The sequence below is a fragment of the Protopterus annectens genome, chromosome 6.part0 (genome assembly GCF_019279795.1).
Source record: "Protopterus annectens isolate FY-2018-M chromosome 6.part0, PAN1.0, whole genome shotgun sequence".
NCBI classification, from domain to species: domain Eukaryota; kingdom Metazoa; phylum Chordata; order Ceratodontiformes; family Protopteridae; genus Protopterus; species Protopterus annectens.
The window spans coordinates 594,165,428-594,180,858 of record NC_056737.1 but is presented as its reverse complement, the minus strand read 5'-3'; the positions used below and the strand labels follow the sequence as shown (position 1 = coordinate 594,180,858).

The 15,431-nt window shown below is 38.6% G+C and overlaps 1 protein-coding gene across 1 annotated transcript in view; it reads right to left on the bottom strand.

Annotated features, from left to right (window-relative positions):
- Positions 1–15,431, bottom strand: part of TPP1 (tripeptidyl peptidase 1) — a 1,081,063-nt gene that overhangs the window by 737,157 nt on the left and 328,475 nt on the right. The window lies entirely within an intron of this gene.

Sequence of the window (15,431 nt, the reverse complement as noted above, 5' to 3'; positions counted from 1 at the left end):
AGGCTTCCTAGTGCTTTCCAGCAGGTTTTAGAGCAAGTGCTAGTCACAGGGATTCAGATTTTAGTGCTGCTACTGAGTAACCAGCTAATTCTAAGGGAAAATTTGAACAGCAGACTTTCTGGCACCAGGAATAGCTTAAAGTGCTACACTAATAAGCTAATAAAAGTGCAGGAGAGTAAAGAACTAGCAGATCTAAGGGAAAAAAATTTGAAGAGACCGCTCAGAAGCTTACAAAAAATCCTGGCTACAGCAAATCTGTATCTGGGCTACACTACTTCAAGGAAAGGTAGGAAACAGTTTTTTTTAGAAGAAAGTGAAGAGGCAGAGGATAATGAGATAATTAAATATGCAGAAGCTAAAGGGGTGGGCCACTATTAACAGTGGAATGAACTGATATAATGTGACGGGGGGGGGGGTGTCCAGTATCAACTTTATACCAGAGGCGGGCAACTCAAAGCCATGAAGACATAAGACCACCACAAGAACAGGGTGGGTGGGTGTGGAAAACCAGTTGTACAGATTACAGAGATATTAAATCAAAAGTGCAGACGAAAAATGAGAATAAACTCTTATCTTTTCTGAATATCACAGCAGGCAGTAAGTCTCTCAGCAAAAGCTTGAGTAGCAGGTATATCTGGTTTAAGGCACATAAAGCAGAAACCAGACCTATTATACAAATACAGTTGCAGGATAAAACCAGTTCTGTTCACTTTCTCTCATTAAGTAGGCAGATAGGCCTCTAGACAAAGGATTTCACCACAAACTGAGGTCAACACTAACAGATATTAGCTCTATCTTGCAGCAAAAAGGACAGTAAAACCAGTTGTACAGCTTACAGAGATATTAAATCAAAAGTGCAGACAAAAAATGAGAATAAACTTTTATCTTTTCTAAATATCGCAGCAGGCTGTAAGTCAGTCTCTCTGCAACAGCTTGAAAGCAGAAACCAGATCTATTATCCAGACAATGCAGTTGCAGGAATGCTCTGCCCAGATAAAACCAATTCTGTTCACTTTCTCTCACTAAGTAAGCAGACAGGTCTCTAGACAAAGGATTTCACTACAAACTGAGGTCAACACTAGCAGATATTAGCTCTATCTCATAACAAAAAGGACAGTAAAACCGGGTGTACAGATTACAGAGATATTAAATCAAAAGTGCAGATGAAAACTAAGAATAAACTCTTATCTTTTCTGAATATCACAGCAGGGAGTAAGTCAGTCTCTCAGCAACAGCTTGAGTAACAGGTATATCTGATTTAAAGCACAGAAAGCAGAAACCAGACCTATTATTCAGGCAATACAGTTGCACGAATGCCCGGCCCTGATAAAACCAGTTCTGTTCACTTTCTCTCACTAAGTAAGCAGATAGGCCTCTAGACAAAGGATTTCATTACAAACTGAGGTCAATACTAGCAGATATTAGTTCTATCTCACAATAAAAAGGACAGTAAAACCAGCTGTACAGATTACAGAGATATTAAATCAAAAGTGCAGACATGCAGACAAAAAAATGAGAATAATCTCCGGTCTTTTCTGAATATCACAGCAGGCAGTAAGTCAGTCTCTCAGCAACAGCTTAAGTAACAGGTATATCTAATTTAGGCACAGAAAGCAGAAACCAGACCTATTATCCAGATAATACAGTTGCAGGAATGCCCTACCCAGATAAAACCAGTTATGTTCACATTCTCTCACTAAGTAAGCAGATAGGCCTCTAGACAAATGATTTCACTACAAACTGAGATCAACACTAACAGATATTAGCTCTATCTCACAACAAAAAGGACAGTAAAGCCAGTTGTACAGATTACAGAGATAATAAATCAAAAGTGCAGACGACAAATGAGAATAAACTCTTATATGTTCTAAATATCATAACAGGCAACAAGTCAGCCTCTCAGCAACAGCCTGAGTAACAGGTATATCTACTGTGTATTAGTGCCCTTCTCCTGGTTCTATCAGCATTCTAGTTTCTGTTATATCCCTCAGTCCTCTCCTACTATGTACCTACCATGTTACCCACTACCTCACACTCTCTGCACTCATTTCAAGCCTATCCGCAGTCTTTCCTCCCAAACACAGTTGTGTCTTCACTGATAGTGACATTCTGGTCTTGCAAATCACTTCTTGTTGGCACCCCTCCCCCATACACTTACAACACAACTATATCTTAACCCACAACCTCAAAAACTTCAACCCACAATCCTTTTCAGATAACCTAAAATGAATAAACTTGCAAACAAATAAATAACTCCCAAACGTTAAAGGTGGTCTGTCACAAAAACAGTCAATATTGGCAGAAAAAAGACTGAAAATCCACCCAAGGATGGCCAATCAATGAAATCTACAAGTGTTCCAATTAAAATGTAGTCCTTTAATATGAATAAAACTTCGACTTGAAAATAAAATGAAAAATAAAAAGCTCAAAACTGTCCCTTGAAGATATCCGATGACCTTGGTGGATTTTCTGTATTTTTTCTGCTAAAACGAATAAACTGCAACCCTCTTAACTTTTCCCTCTTGACGACACTGTTACTCACTTTAACACTACATTTACCAACCTCCTAAACTCCTGTGCCCCTCCCAGAACTAAAAGAGTAAAATTCATTAGTGCCCCATGGCTTTCCAAAGACACCCTAGCCCTCATGAATACATGAGACACAGCAGGGACGTCGGGAGGCATACGCATTGTACTGATTTCAGTACAACTTATGTAGAAGGGGGGGTAGCATTTTAAACTTTCTTTATTTTCACGCTCTTTTTAAATCTTCGTTATTTTCGCACTTTACTGCCAGTCAGAATGGAGTGGAGCTCCAAATGCTTTCTGAGCGGGAGGTAGCGTGCGTTTGAAATACTTTCGGTTTGATTCCCGAGCTGGTCGCACGTCATGGAGAGGAGGATTCCCGAGGTGGAGATGCTTTCCAAAGAGGTAGCGTTCTTCTGAGTCCCGAGAGGAGGATTCCCGAGGTGGAGATGCTTTCCAAAGAGGTAGCGTTCTTCTGAGTCCTGTGTGTGTGTGTGTGTGTGTGTGTGTGTGTGTGTGTGTGTGTGTGTGTGTGTGTGTGTGTGTGTGTGTGTGTGTGTGAAAATGCCCCAGGTGGGATGTTGTACTGGTGTGATTACTCATGGTGGTGTGGTAGGGAATACCTCAGGCTTGAACCCTGTACCTTGTATGCAGGTGTTAAAGACCTGAATTCCCTACCCACCACCATTTGTAAAAAATTTGCAGATTTTTGCCTCATATTTGATCTGATCAATATCTGTATGTATCTGTGGTTTTTAAATATTGCAATGCTTGAAATTTGATGGTGCAGTGGTAGCAACGTAGCATTGATGCCTCACAGCTGTAGGTTCTTGGGTTTGGTTCTTGGCTGGGGTGCCTTCTTTGTGTGTGGTGGTGGGGGGGGTCTGTATTTTCTCCCTGTGTTTGTGTGGGTTTGCTTTGTGTCCTCCCATGTTACAAAGACATGTCTGCATTATTTTTTCCTGGGCCTCTGCTGAGAATTGTGGGTTTTTTTTTTGTTCCGAGTCAGACTGTCCTGATTAACAAATTGACAGGCATTTAAATTTCAGACTTCAGGTTTCTGAATGTTTACTTCCTTACATATTTGATGGTGCAGTGGCAGTATTGTTGCCTCACAGCTGTAAGTTTTCTGGTTTGATTCTTGGCTGGGGTGCCTTCTGTGTGGAGTCTGCATCGTGTTTGTGACATAGTAAAACAACTTAATAAATATATACTAACGCAACCTTTTTTATAGCAATTTTTTTAAGTTTATGACTATTTGAAATTTGTCCTTATTTTTGGGACTGTAATACCCTGTTATTGGCTTTGTCCAGGTTTTTGTGCTAAGGTTGACAGCTATGGCAAGAACTGAATTCACTGAATATGTTTGAGGGCTGTATTCCCTCATTACTGGGTTTGTCCAGGTGTTTTGTGCTAAGAGGTTGACAGCTATGGTGAAAACTGAATTCATTAAATGACAGCCATTTAAGTTTCAGTCTTCCTCTCTTTCACAAAGCAGGTGATTTGGCATAGTGGTATGTTGTTCTGACTATTTTGCACAGTGACCTTGGCAGTAAAATGTATGATGGTAACACAGCATTTTATTCTAGCAGCTTTCCAAGATTATACAAGCAATGTTTAATGTGTTCCTGTTTTTTGCCCTTTTGACCCACCCCAATAAATTTGGCTTTTTCCAAGCTTCTTGTGCTGCGAAGATGAGATGTAGTTGAGTATTGCGTAGATTTTACAAGGAACTGAGAGCTGCAGGGGAAGAGAAGTTTAGTGCTGATTATGCTAAGTCAGCTCACATTGCTAGTAGCACAAAATGTTGTGCACTTGCTTTTAATGCAGAAGGTTGTTGGTTCTACTCCCATAAGGGGTGAATGCTGCTGTACTGAAAGTTAAGACACTAACTATGAGCCTGTTATCAGTTTGCCATCCATTTCCTATTGCAATATTACTAGCTTATTATTAATGTAATTTAGGCAATTTATTCCTCAGGGGCATCAGACACTTTCGGTGAAGTCATGAAATATAAAGGTGATTGCTAGCAGCAACCTCTTCATTAGTTAGATTTATTTATTGTGGAATTATTTAGATGACTTTTTTTTACTACTTCAGAGATTGTGCATATTATTTACTGATAATGGTGGACTGTAGAAGTTTGACTAGACTTTTATGATGGAAATGTTCTGAATTGGGCAGTTTTGTTTCATTGTTTACTGGAAAAAATGTTCAAAGCAATAGGAAAGTGCATCAAAGAGCACATGTATGTTTCATATGCAAGGGGCCTATGATTTAAAAGCAGTCCAGAATTAATTTTTATCTGCCACGGGTAAAATGTATTTTTCTTTGAATGTGGGTTTTAATGTTGTTTTAATGAATGTGAGTTTCAAGGGCAGAGAAGTTTTAATGCCAAGTTTGTTTAGCAGATGTCTTAGTGTTTGTGCTGTAAAATGCAAAATAAAACTTTCAAATGAAGTTCAAATCATCATAGAAGTAAATCAGTATGCACATTAGTGTTTATGGTAAATGGAGTGAAATAGCAAAGTAATGGATCATTGGAATGGCTGCAGGGGGAGGCTCCATTCGACCATGGTTTTGTGTGGGGAAGGGCGCAAACTTAGATAGCCCCAGCTGAACTATACCTCCCAACTGTCCAGATTTTCAAAGAATAAATAGATTTTTTCTTCTTATTTTTGGTTTGTTCCTCAATTTGTGGTTTTCTGGCAAATGATTTAGGAATTAAGTCACTAAATAATGACACACTAGTTTCAGACTTTATAACCTTCAGAAAAATGCATGCTAAAATAAGACCTGTTCTATCAACTGTCCCAGTTTATACTAGAGCAATTTTAGTACTGTTTATATGTTCCCTCAATATATTTGGCCTTGTCCAGATTTATTGCATTAACAGGTTGAGAGGTACATGCAAATTGCTTTATAGAATTAGGCATAGCCAAACCTCAACTGTCCCTGATTTTGGCTCAAAATGTTGCTCTTCCCTAATGATCCCTCCACAAAATATCAATTTTGGAAGAAAACATAGAGGGTTTACTTTACTTTTATAAATAGCTGTAATGATCAGAGTTATACATTACTTTTATTTCAGAAATGCATGTAGATTCTCTAATTTTGTCAGCTGCTCTAAGTTAACTGTGCTCATATTAAAATGGTGTCCCTCCTTTGACAGGTTCCCAGCTGTATTGTCTGGCAATTTTATATTTTTGCATCACATTTTTGGTCCGTTTTTCATAAAATTGCAGTTTTCTGGCAAATTAGTGGCAAATTGTTAAAGACTGAAGTTAGAAAATAATGCAGACATTTCAGTTTCAGATTTCATACCTTTCAGAAAATTCGTACTGATGCAAGACCTACTACTATTCTATTATCTTTCTAAGTTTATAAGAGCAATATTTAAAAAAAAGTCCTTATTTTTGGGCCTTTCCTCAGTTTTATTTATGAGTTTGTTGCTGTAAGAGGTTGTTTGTGTGTATGTGTGTGTGTGTGTGTGTGTGTGTGTGTGGTGGGTAGCATACCTCAACTGTCCAAATTTTTCAGAATGTCCAGATTTTTGCCCCATATTTTTTGTCTGTTCCTTATAAATTTTGTGATTTTCTAGAAAATCATTGAAGGCTGAAATTGCTAAATAATGACAGACATTTGAGCTTCAGACTTCATGTCCTTTAGAAAAATTCATACTAGCACAAATCCTGTTATTCTAGCAACTTTCTAAGTTCACGAGAACATTATTTAATATCTGTCCCTGTTTATTTTAGGCTTTGTCCATATTTCTTGCACTAAGAGGTAGGTAGGGTGTGTGTGAATGAAACATCCTAGTTAGTGGTAGCAGGTGGTTAGTAATTTACTCAAGCTCAAAACCTGTACCTTAGTTACAGAAAACAAAAGCATAAAGTCTCTACCCCAACTACCATGCTGCATTTTTCAAAGAACTGACATTTAAGGTTAATTTTCAATTCAAGGAACCGAGTTTGAGTGAATTTATATTATATTACTGAAGAGGCATTACAGCGAATGCCTCTTCATCGACACTAAAAGAGCGAACCGTGAATTACGAGAATGGCCGTAGCTTGGCTGGGGAGGGGGGTAGCAGTTTGAGAGCTGTCAGTACAAATTTGAAAATCCTAGCTACACCCCTGAGACACAGCATGTAAACTCCACCAAAAAACTCAAAACACCCAACACCCCCAGCGAATACAAACAACTTTGCAATAAAGTAAAAAAAAATAATCATGTCTGACCGCAAATTCTACTACTCTCAACTTCAAACCAACCATAAATTCAGTCCAAACAAAGTTCTGTAAATGTATCACCAACCTCCTCAGTCCTGGCCAAAAAACAAATCCCTCCCCTGACCCCTACTCCCCAGACCACACCATTGCCACCAAATTCAACATCTTCTTCATTGACTCTATTACTAAGCTCACCACATCCTTCCCCCACAACTCCATCAACTCCCATTTCCCTTAACCCCCTACCACACCCTCTCACCATCCCCTCTCTCTTCTCCTTTAAACCCATCCCAGTATCCACTATAAAAAAACTCCTTCAAAAACTAAAACCCTGTTCAAACACCCCTGACAACCTCCCAACTAACTTCCTCAAACTAGATGCAGATGGCATTGTGCTTCCTATTTGCATATTAAATCAAACGGTCTATCCAAGAATTCTATGTACCCCTTTTCTGGAAAAAAATCCTACATCATTACCTTTCATAAAGGAGGCAACAACACTGACATCCCTAACTTTTGCTCCATTGCAATCCTCTCCCCCATCTCAAAAATCCTTGAAAAATTTATTCACCTTCAACTTTTAGCATACCTCCTAGACAAACACTTAGTTACCCCTACACAACATGGATTTAGATCTGGCCACAGCACCACCACAGCCCTCCTATCCTTTCTTGAAAGCATCAACCTTCCCCGCGATTCTGGTAATATTGTATCTGCTCTTCTCTTAGACCTTTCTAAAGCCTTTGATACAATATCCCATATTCTTCTTCCCTCTAAGCTCACCCAACTTAATCTCTCTCCCTTCTCTCTAAATTGGTTTTCCAGTTATCTCTCTGATAGACAGCAATCCACCAAATGGAATAATACCACCTCACCCTACCTTAACAATCAAACTGGAGTCTCCCAAGGATCAATCCTGGGTCCTCTGCTATTCAATATCTTCATCAATGATTTCCATAAATGCATCTCCTATGCCAAACTCATCCAATATGCAGACAACCCTACCATTATTTGTTCTGCAGACTCCCTTCCTAAATTTGTCCAATTAACACAAGCAGCATTCTACAGCACAGATATTTGGATGCAAAGTAATCACTTAGCCCTAAATGCACCCAAAAATAAAACCATGATCTTCACCCCTTCTAAAAACTCCAAAATAGACACAAACATCTTTTCCATAGTTTGCCATAATAAAACTCCCACTGAAATAGTCTCCTTTACTAAAGTCCTAGGTGTCATTATTGATGAACAGTTAAAATTTGACCTTCACCTTCAAGCCAACATTAAGAAAACCCATAAAAAACTAGGAATGCTCTACTGGCACAATTGCTTTCTCACCCCATCAACCAGGCTTACCCTCTCTTCCACATACCTCCTCCCCTCCCTCATGCATGGGGCTCCTCTCCTCACCAACCTGCAAGCAACCCTCAAAGGTAAACTAGCTTCCTGTTAATAAAATTGCCAAATTTGCTACTAGATCTAAATCCCTCTCCCACCATTGTTACTCCCTGCACTCCCTGAACTGACTAGAACTCCCTCTCTACCTGTCCCACATTCAACTCTCCACTGTCCACAAACTCATTTTCAACCCTTCTCATTGCAACTCCTTCTCCTCCGTCCTCACTATGCATCTTCCTACCCGCACCCTTAGAACTAATAATCAAAACCTCCTTGCTGTACACAAACCATCAGGTAGCCCTGGTCCACGTTCTTCTTTCTCCCTTGCGTGCAAATGAAACTCCCTCCCTCACCACATCCGTACTACACAAAATCTTCCCTCTTTTAAGGCATTGCTACACTCTTATCTCTCCTCTTCATGGGAATGCTCCTGCTCTCACCCATTCTAACCCACCCAACTCCTCCTCATACTCATACTGCCCTCCCCTAGTTCAATTATGCTTTCTACCTGACACATATTGGGGGGGGGGGGACAAAGAGTGTAAATATGTACATTACTGCTACTGTTTGTGTTACTTCTAGTTTGTCCATCAATTGACTGTATCTAATCCATACTGTACTATATCCTAGCATTTTACTTTTATTATCTGTTGCATGCAAATTTTCAAATGATTACTGTACTTATTTCTGAATAAACTGTTTTATTTTTGTATATAAATATATATACACACATATATATATATATATATATATATATATATATATATATATATATATATATGGGTCCCCTACTATTTACCGAAACGCCGATTCGCCGACAAAGAAATCACCGACACCAAACGACCGACAACAAAAAGTACCGACAACGCAAAACACCGAACACCATAACACCGAACACCATAACACCGACACACTACACGTAAACAACACAGTACACTACAGGACATATCCACTAGCCCTAACCCAAACCCTAACCCTAAGGTCCGACACTACCGCACACTCTCCCTACCTGCACCCTAACCCTAACTCACTTACCCACCCCTAACCCCAAGCTCCGACACTACTGCACACTCTCCCTACCTGCACCCTAACCCTAACTCACTTACCAACCCTAACCCCAAGCTCCGACACTACCGCACACTCTCCCTACCTGCACCCTAACCCTAACTCACTTACTCACCCCTAACCCCAAGCTCCGACACTACCGCACACTCACCTATCACACACCCTAACCCTACATCCCTCACTATTGCACACTTACCTGTCCGCTCCCTACTCCTAAATCCCTCACTATCGCATACTTACCAGGTCGCGCTTACACATTCCCCTTGTCGGTCTTCCGGCTGTCGGGATTCCAGCGTGTCGGTCAACTGCGTTGTCGGTCGTTTGGTGTCGGTGATTTCTTTGTCGGCGAATCGGCATTTCGGTAAATAGTAGGGGACCCATATATATATATATATATATATATATATATATATATATATATATATATATGGGCTCATGGTATAATTTCGAAATACTGAAATCCCGAATTTTAGTATCCTGAAACTATAATGTCGAACCTTTAAAATCGTGAAAGTGCATAATCGCGAATCCGAATATCTCAAATTTGTGGTTATGGCTTTATGGTACGTTACGTGTGGTGTTGTGAGTGAATGGCATCTGGTGTTGTGTGTGGATTTAGGTGTAATTTGAGGTAAGTGAGTGTTTTGTAAGGGTTTTGTGTAGGAGTCTGAGTGTGGGTTAGGGTAGGCAGGTGAAAGTATGGGTGTGTAAGTGGTGGATGTGTTGGTGTTTGTATATGTGTGATGTTTGTGTGTGTGAGAGGGACTGTAGAATGTGTGTGTATGAGTTTCCTTTCTGTGTCCGTTTGTGCAATCTCAGAGTTAGTATATATAAGTAGGGGGGTGAGGGGGGCACAGGGGGGCTTGCCCCCTTGCTTATATGTAGTGTAAGTTTGTTTGTTTTTGTGTTTGTGTGTGTTTTGTTTGTTATGGTGTGTGTTGGATGATTTATGTGTTGTGTGGTGTATGGTGTGCTTCTGTTCGTGATTTTGTGTTTCATGATTTTGTAGTTTCGGGATTTGGGACGTTCGAGTTTATGGTTTCGAAATACTGAAATTCAGGATTTCAGTATTTCAAGATTATAAAGTGAACCTATATATATATATATATATATATATATATATATATATATATATATATATATATATATATATATATATATATATATACATATATATATATGTGTATGTGTATATATATATATATATATATATATATATATATATATATGGGTTCACTTTATAATCTCGAAATACTGAAATCCCGAATATATATATATATATATATATATATATATATATATATCTATATATATATATATATATATATCTATATATATATATATATATATATATGTGTGTGTGTGTGCCCTTCAGTCGATCGAAGATTTACAAGTTCGAACCACGTACATCCGAGACCATATGTTCGAACTTGCAAAAGGCCGATCCAACTGAATGGAGATTTCCATACAGAGTGGAAAGGGAAGATTTCCCATTTCCACAATGTAGTGCAATGTCGGCGTTAGTATATTTAAGTAAGGGGGGTGTGGGGGTGCAGGGGGACCCCCCCTGCTACAGACGTTTAGTTTTGTGTTTTATTGTTTTTTTGTGCTTCTACTTCAGTGTTCGAACATTTACGAGTTCGAACATATGGTCTCGGCCATATGTGGTTCGAACTTGTAAACGTTCAATCGACTGAAGTAGATCTATATATATATATATATATATATATATATATATATATATATATATATATATATATATATATATATACACACACACACACACACACACACACACACACACACACACACACACACACACACACACAAACAAGATGGAGCTTTTCTCTCTGGGCCTCCACTGAAAAAGGGCTCACCTCGGCCCAATGGACTTTACCAGTTAACAAACTTCAAATAAATAAATATATCACAAAAGATAAACAAGCATATAACAATGCAAAGTCTGCCGATCAATAATACGTGAATGGCTGAACTTTTTTGCAGTGCTATATGCTAGATTTACAATGGGCACACTGGTTGGGCTGCCCAACTAGTATGCACATTTTTGAATATGAATCTGCCTTTAATGTATAAATAACAATAACACACTAATTTAACAGTATGACTGGGAAAAGACCTCGCTTCTCTGTCCCTTACTTTGAGAAGCACTGTGCCATGTAAGAAGGAAAGCAAGGTAGACTGGAGATCAGTACTGTCTTGCTCATTATGTGTTTCTTTTTAGTTCAACACATACTTTTAGAACGAGTGGTAATCAGGGACTATGAAAAATGCCATTTTCAGCTCTTGTTCAAAATATGTTGATGTCACTTGCTTCTTCTGTGTATTCTCTGAATTAGTTTTGGCACAGGAGGTATAAATAACACTTACTCCATTTTTTGTCATAAGCTAGCTGCAGTCTCAAAAAAGAAGTATTGAAAATTTGGATGAAATATCACACATTCATTCATGCATACTGGATGCTTTCTGAAGTGTCTTCTCCAAAGGTGTATACTAATTTTTCATACATGCACTATCATAGTTTCATAAATCAACATTTGCTAGCAGATTTTTTCAGCTAGATGAATAAAATAATAAAAACACACAATGAGTAGAACACAACAAATTGATTTACTCTAGAAAAATAAAGAAGGTAAATAAGTGCTTTCATTCAGTATTCTTTAATAGCTTCATCAGTTAAGTCTGATGTAGTTACTAAAGGATATTGAACAAAAGCTTTTACTGTATTTTAGTGCTCCACTCTATTCCATATTTTTTCATTTTATTTCTGTATTTTACCTCACATCATGCTCGACAGTGGTTTAATACTTTTTCACTTGCTGAGTTTCAAAATTCAAAACAAACATGGATATATATTCACAAATTATTGGGAAAAGCTCAGATAACTTGTAATGGTAGATGCATCCACAGCAAATTTGTCTGCCTACAGACACAAAAAGTCATTGCAGATGCTGGTTTCTTCCATTTATGCGTAACCTCTTTGGGGAAGCAGTAGCAAGCAGAATGTCATAGCTAATGAAAGCTAACACCCCATTGAGAAACACTGTTGGTTAGCTATCAAGGCATTACCATCCTTTTATGGACATTTTCTTTAAAAAAAAAATAAAAATCACATTATATTCCTAAGTTTCTGCTACAACATAATAAACGACACACTTCAGCTAAAGCTGCAAATCCAAAATTCCAAACACACAAAGACACAGAAAACAGCTTACAACATTTGGGTTAAATATTTATTTTGTTTTATAAGCAGCAGTTGGATAATGTGTGCTGCTCATCCTTTGACGAAATGAAGATGGGGAGTGTGATTAAACAATCAAACGTTTACTTACACATCTGACCATACCCCTGGACAGACAACCTGAAATGGGACTAATGTAATTGTTTGGAAGTGCACGGATGTTGTAGTCAAGATGCTCATGATATCTTCAGACATCTACAAATTAATTGCTGGTAACTTCTTATTAAAACTGGAACTATAGAATTGCTTTGTAGTTTCTTTCTGCAATGTTACTTACTACTTGGAAAAGTTAAATGGTAAGATATGAACTGATGCGTCTTACACAGTAATGCACTTGTACTTTGAAATTCACTTGCTGAAGTGTAATAGCTACATTTCTACACAAAGGCATAAAAATAAACTGATACTGACAAAACTACAAATGACAGCAATATAAAAATGTGTGGAGGAACCAGTTATGTTTCTCTCTATTGTACATACTGTTTAAATGAATTTGAATGACTCATATCTAGAAGGACAAATGTCTGCAGTTATGCTAGGTTAGGGACATGCTCCTTTAATTTACAAATGCCAACTTTACCTAAAAGCACCATGACTTCTAGTCAGTTTCACCTCTTGCTTCTAATTTATGGATGTTAACAGGTTTGAGTGGTTTAACAGCTCAGCACAGTCAAAAATGTGCATTTTATGTACCACATGATCATTTGTTAGTAATGATGTTTGTAATTTACTGTAAAGTGTAAAACAAAGAAGTCCTATTACAGAAATAATTTCTAATAGTCTAGAATTCATTAAAAACAATTATGTGGTCATTTTTAGACTGGTTGCTGTTGGTGAATAACCAATTACAAAATGAAAATTTATGAAGAGAAAAAACAGGTTAAATAGGTAGAGAGCCCAGTCATCAGTCTGTATATCCCCAGCCTTCACTTCCATGGTTGAAAACAGACAAGCACCAATTGGAAGAGCAGTGGACTTGTGAGCTGCTAAAATAAACAGGACATAATAATGATACTTCCCATTCTGATTCTGCATGTAATGCCAGTCTACAGCACAGACTAGAAAAAAATGCCCCCAAACCTGGATTTTCTCATCTTAAAAAATTATTTTTCTGATGTTTAATGTCTTGGTCATGGTGGCTGTGAGTCATGAGACATGGTTCGAAATCAGGATTGTTTCAAACAGATCAGAAGTCAGGGCAACCCAAGTATGCATGTGTGAATTTTTAATTTTTCAAAATGTCCCTTCTAGCCATAAGGCAATAGCAACTGTACTTTGCAGTAGCTTCTTATGCACAAGTTGGGGACTAAAGAACTACATTCAATATTAGTAATTTACTAACACGTAATAAAAGGGTCCATTCACTCCAAAAGCTCAGACTGTATTTTAATAAAATAAAAAATAAAAAAAAATAAAAAATCTTGCTTTTTTACGTCTTTTCTGAGATTTAAAAAAGTTCAGTTACAGGCTTGCTGTTCTTGAACTGTTTGTAAGCTTCTGTGAGGCTATTTTTTGCTTGGGCTAAAGGAAAGTCTCTCTGTTGATCAGTGGCAGTGAAAAACATTGAGCAGCCTGCCTGCCCCTGTGGGAGTGGTTACTGACTTGAAACTGTAGTTTTATTGGCCATTTTGGGTCAATTCCAAAACTCCTTCATCTTCCTCTCTTAAAACCCTCTTTTGCGTGGTTTTGCGCGTTTTTGAGCATAGCGCAACAACGGGCAGCGCCACCTAATTGGGTTTAAACTATTCATGGATCCACAAAGTCTGCTCTTCACTTTTTCCCTTAGAACTGCTCTATCTCTCAATTTAAACACCATATTCTCATTCTAAGGCCCTTCACTGGTCCAATTAAGTAATCCTACAAGTTAGCACTATTAAACCATAAGCACTACTTACTCTTATACTCTCTACGATTACCCTGTCCTCTATTGGTCCATCTTAAATTCAGTTTCCCTATTACTCTAGCATGTCCAAAGGTCAGTCAATGGTTTCCTCTCCAGTCCAGCTGGTGAATCCGGGAATTTTGAGGCAATGTTACAACTGTCTCATGTACACGGACAACCCTCTCCTCCTCCAAACAGGTTCAAATATATGTGAGAGATGCAACTATTTAGCCAAACTGGAGGCTGAGCTCTCTCATCTCAAAACTGGTGTAACCAGTCAGGAGGAGAAGGTAACCTCACACAACACAATTCCAGTATCACATAGTCCCACCACATCAGTGAACCAAACACATAAATACACAAAAACATACTCAGAGGCTCTAAATAAAAATCTACCTAAGCAACAGAGACCTCCAAAGCAGACATCCAAGCAAACGCTACCTCAAAACAAAACACACACAACACATAACCCACAAAGTCAGTGTGCCAAGCAGCCACAGCCCTTAAGGCTGAATAACACACCTGATACTCTTGTTATAGGTGACTCTATTGTCAGACACACTGACGTCCAGCTCACCAGGCTGAATAAAGAGAAGGTCACAGTGAGTTGCCTGTCGGGTGCTAGGATCCGACACATAACGCAAGCACTCAGGTCACTCCAAAGCAAATACAAATATGACTCAGTCATGGTACATGCTGGTGTGAATGACCTGAGACGTACCTCCCTGGACTACATGAAAAGAGACATAGAGGAGCTCTTTGATCATGTAGCCCAGGATGGTATGATCCTGCCCTTGAGCAGCATCTTACCCTCACCTAGAATGATGCCACAGTACAAAGACAAAATGATCGATTTTAACAATTGGCTAAAATTTTGGTGTCATTCAAAGGGGATCCAGTGTCTGTCAGCCTGGGATGACATGCTCGACAAGCCACGTTGCTTCGCTAGGGACGGCTTGCACCTGTCACCACTGGGCTTTCGGATATTGGCAAAGGCTCTTGCCACCCCCATAGTGCCTTTTTTAGGCAAGGCTCAAAAGTCAAACCCACCCCCATAGACAGCACAAGG